The sequence below is a fragment of the Colobus angolensis genome, unplaced genomic scaffold (assembly GCF_000951035.1).
Source record: "Colobus angolensis palliatus isolate OR3802 unplaced genomic scaffold, Cang.pa_1.0 Scaffold113, whole genome shotgun sequence".
NCBI classification, from domain to species: Eukaryota; Metazoa; Chordata; class Mammalia; order Primates; family Cercopithecidae; genus Colobus; species Colobus angolensis.
In genome coordinates, this window is record NW_012112364.1 from 4,699,965 (window position 1) to 4,704,501 (window position 4,537).

The 4,537-nt window shown below is 45.4% G+C and overlaps 1 pseudogene; it reads right to left on the reverse strand.

Annotated features, from left to right (window-relative positions):
• Positions 1–3,182: 3,182 nt before the first annotated feature.
• Positions 3,183–3,472, reverse strand: LOC105523846 (annotated as a pseudogene).
• Between the last annotated feature and the right edge of the window lie 1,065 nt (positions 3,473–4,537).

Sequence of the window (4,537 nt, forward strand, 5' to 3'; positions counted from 1 at the left end):
GCTACTCAGGAGGCTGAGGCAGAAGAATCACTTGAACCCGGGAGGCGGAAGTTACAGTGAGCAGAGAGCGCACCACTGCACTGTAGCCTGGGTGACAGGGCAAGACTCCTTCTCAAAAAAAAAAAAAAAAAAAAAAAAGAATATCATTTTTCCAACTGTTGAGAATAACTTAAAGGAGGAAAATGTCTTTCTCTTCTTTCCACACTGAATAACACTATAGCAATGGCAAAGTGGGCCTTCACCTGCTCCTTTGCTGACTATAGTATGTCACCATTCATACCAGAATGCAATCACACTAGCCTTGAAAACAACCAGGGGAAAAATGGATTGGTAAGGTTTAGGCAATTATCTCATTTTTCACCTTTTATTGCAAGTGCCATAACTAGATCCCAATTTTAGAAGATCTCTTCCATAGCATTTGTTAACGGGCCAAAGAAGAGAGAAAACTGCTGATGTGCACGCTGTTTTCTGAATACGAGCTGCTGTGTGTTTTGTGGTCCAGAATTGGAGCTGACAAATCCTTGACCACACTCCCTAAGCCTGGGTTCCCTGGGTAATTTGCATTGTGAGTGGAAGCCATGACATATGTATTATGGAAGAAGAGCTACAAGAGTCCATATAAAAAATAATGGACATTCAACCAGGTCACAAACATCTGGGTAAAAATTATGTTTTGTTGTCTCCATCAACAATTTAAAGCAACAGCAAGATGAATCCTTGCAAAGGCAAACACTCGCTCTCTGGGTTCTGTTGAAGTTCTAGTTTGTCTTGGGTGCTTGCTGAGCTGGATGGGAAGAAGTCACACCTACCCATATATGCACTGCAAGATTCATGACACGGACACTTAACAAAAGTAAAGTGGCCACAGAAGGCAGGCAGATGCAACATGTCAGCCATGTTTACCCTTGACCTCCAATGCCCAGTGGAGTGTTTAGGATGTTTAGGATGGGGATGGGGACACAGATTCCTGGAAATGAATGTGTGAGCATGGTGGGGCTTGCTAGAATGGAGAAGCTCCATTTTGAGCTGTGTCATGAGCCCAGTCTTCAGAGGAGACCCAGCCTTCACTTGATCTTTCCACACTCTACAGGATGATCTTGCACCTCGCTCTACTTGATGTTTATCTTTCTGGGTATGGGAACAAATGTCAGGCTACCTTGTTTCTTGAACCAAATTTAGAGTCAGCAAGATGACATTTCACCAAGAAAAAAAGAGGAGACCCAGTGCTTCAGTGTTTCTGAGCAATATCTTTGCTCTATATAATGACAATTTGAAAGTACTTTTCACCACAGCTTTTGCTCAGGATTCTCAGTAATCTATTCATTTATTTTTGTAGGAGTGAAAGGTAAAATTGCCAAGATATGTCTATGACTTTCAGATCCAGAGTAAAGTATGCTTTGAAATGAACCAGAGTTTCATGTTACTTTTGAGTCAGTAAACTTGGCCGGTGTTCATTCTTCTTATTTCATTTTAAAGTATCTCTTTCATTTTTCTATTCTACACCAGCTATGAGCTATAGCAAAATTTGCACATTATAGTTATTATTAAATTATTAAATTAAATTACCATCCAGGACAAGAAGTGTAACAGACTGCACTGTGAAGCTGGGACAATGATTATATAATGTGTCCCTTCTTAGGTAATGAAATATTTTTAAGTTTCTTCATAGAACTCTCAGAGTTACATCTGATGAGATTATGTACTGATAATACTGCCCAGATTCTGGTTCTATTTTAAACTCTGAAATAATTTGTGACATTTTGTAAATCTAAAAAGCTCTTTTAAGTGAAAATTTGAACCAAACTTGAACATTTTCAGTATGTAAATCAATTCAGCTGGTTCTTTTTCTTTCCTTTTTTTTTTCAGAAAAAGATTTTTTTTTTTTTTTAATTCAAGTAACTGCAAATAGGAAACTGGAGGGGGAGCTCCAGGCTGGGACAAATCATGGCTACCCCTCCCCAACAGAACAGGGGGGAAGGTGGGGGAAGGTGGCCCCTACACCCTTTATGTTCGATTTGGGCCCCCTTGCTCACTCTGCTGCAACATCCTACGGGCAGGGTGCCACCTTCCCTGGGACTGGGGTAGTCGGTCACCCAGCCTGCCATCCTCCAGTTCCTCTTCTCCAGGAAGAGTATCTTGGGGGAGGAGATCGCAAGCAGAACAGGAGGCAATGAGGATGAACAGTTGGCACTGGTAGCAGCAGCAATGACGGATGTTGAAGAATGCAACATTGAACAAAAAACAACACAACTGTGCAGAGGTAGTTTGTGAACAGAGGAAAAATGGAACCAGAAAGTTGCGGGGCAGGGAGGAGCAGGAGGGAGGTTGGGAGCGGGCAGGGTGCACTCCTTGTTATTGGTGCCCCACTTGAGGAGGGGGAAATGGCCAGTGGCAGAAGTAGGTTGGGGAGCAGCCCCAGCCCACCTCAGGTGGCAGCCACAGGGCTCATGGGCCGCACCTGGACAGTAAGTGACTGCATCTCCATCACCACAATGTGTACTCAGATCCCAGGCGGAGGGCAAGGGGGCTGCGGCCACAGTGAAGAGGGAGTAGGGGACTCACCCCTCCTGCCTTCCTGGAGCCGAAGCGGGCTGTCCAACCTAGTGCAGGGACTAGGGAAGGTGGGGCAAGATGAAAGGTGTGAACCCCACGTGGTGACAGTGTGGCTGGGGGAATCCTGGGGGCCAGCACCCCCTCCACTGACCACAGCTGCTGCTGTCAGGGCAGTAGGGTAGGCTGTGCCAGGATGAGATGGGGCTCTGGCCCCTTTTCAGGCCAGGAGCACCCTCCCAGGCCCCACTGTGGGAAGCCAGAGGGAACAGTGAAGGCGCAGAGAGGGTGCCCCCAAACCAAAAGCCCAGAGAGCAAGATTCCCCCCCCCCCAAGCGAGTGGGGATGCAGCAGGTGCGGGGCGCGGCTAAGTGGGACATTAGCCTTGTCCAGGAGGGCGTGTGTGTATGTGGGTAGGTGGGGGAAGCTGGGAACTGAGGCCGGGGAAAAACTGCTCCCCACTCAGCCCATGGGCGCCCCGCAGCGGCCGGTGTGCCGTGTAGTGTGGTGAGGGCTCAGGTGGAAGACGGGGGTGGCGGCCAGAGGCGGTGGTGATGGGGGGCCTGGGGCCGGGGCAGTGGGAGCGGAGCCAAGCTGTCCAGTCCCAGAAGGAAGCTGCTCCTCCAGGGAGGTCACTGCTCCTCCTCCGAGGACTCCTGCGAGGTGCCCTCCTCTTCCTCCTCCTCCAGTTCTGTGGGTCTGCCCCTTGGTTTCCTTCCTGGAGTTGTGGTGGTTTTCTAGGTCTTGGCAGCGTCCTTGTTTCTGCTTCCCTTTGGTCGCCCAGAGGTCTCTTAGCTGTTGGCACTTCGCTGGGCTCCTTCGGAGGCTGCTGGCGCGGCCTGCCCTGGCCCCGCTTCTCAGTGACGTCCTTTGCCTGCTTGGAAGCCCAGGGCTGGCTGGACTTCGAGCTCGACTGGCTCATCTTCCCCTCTCTAAGGAGCAGGTGGAAGAGTGGCGGCCGGGATGGCCCTTCTTGGAGCCGGGCCGGCGCCAGAAATAGCCCTGGCTCGGGGTCCCAGTTACAGGACTCAGCTGGTTCTTGAGAGTATATTTTATGCCTTTCTGGTTTTCAACTGGAAGCGTTAGTAATGAATATGAAAGCTTTTCCTGTGGTTTTCTCTTGCATTTAGAAGTTCACTTATGATTACATGTATTTACCTCTTTATTAGAAATGCTCATATTAAATAACACTATAGATCATCATCATATTGGCATTTTTATAAATTGATGTAAATCCATGTAAACACATATGGAGAGTTTCTTTCATAGTTTTTACTTCTGAAAATAATGACTAAATTTACTTAGATTTTACCTTCCACTTTTAACCACTTTAAGAATTTTATAAAATAGCTAAAATAAAAAAATACATTTTAAATATTAATGATATTAGCAATTCAAATGTAAATAATACATTTACATAGGCAAAATAAACTTATTTCATCTCTATTATAGCAATATTTTGTTGTAAGGTTATTTTATCTTGATTGAAAAACCTGTAGGAAGGTGGATTTGGAAATTAAGTAGCATTTTATTTTAAAACAAAATAAAATACAGAAAAAAGCACCAAGTACAAATACACAATTCAATGGGTTATCACATTGTGAATGTCCACATATGTAACATCCATGTCAAAAAATAGAAACGTTCCAAGTATTCGGGGAAATCCACCTGTGCTCCCTCCCAGACATGACTCCCCCTTTCTTACTCAAAGAGAACCACTATTTTGATTTCTAACGCTGTGTGTATTCCAGCTTTACCTGTGTTGGAACTTTAAATAAATAAAAATCCCATGATAGATTGATGGTAGACAAATAGATACAAGGTAGATTTGCGTCTGACTTGTTTTGCACAATACTGCTTATAAACTTCATTTATGTTGTTTCTATGTATTACATTGGAGAGTTAGAACCCATTTTGTTTTATCATTGATGGGCATTTGATTTGTTCGCAGTGTCTGGCTCAGTGAACAATCTTGGATGTGTGTTTT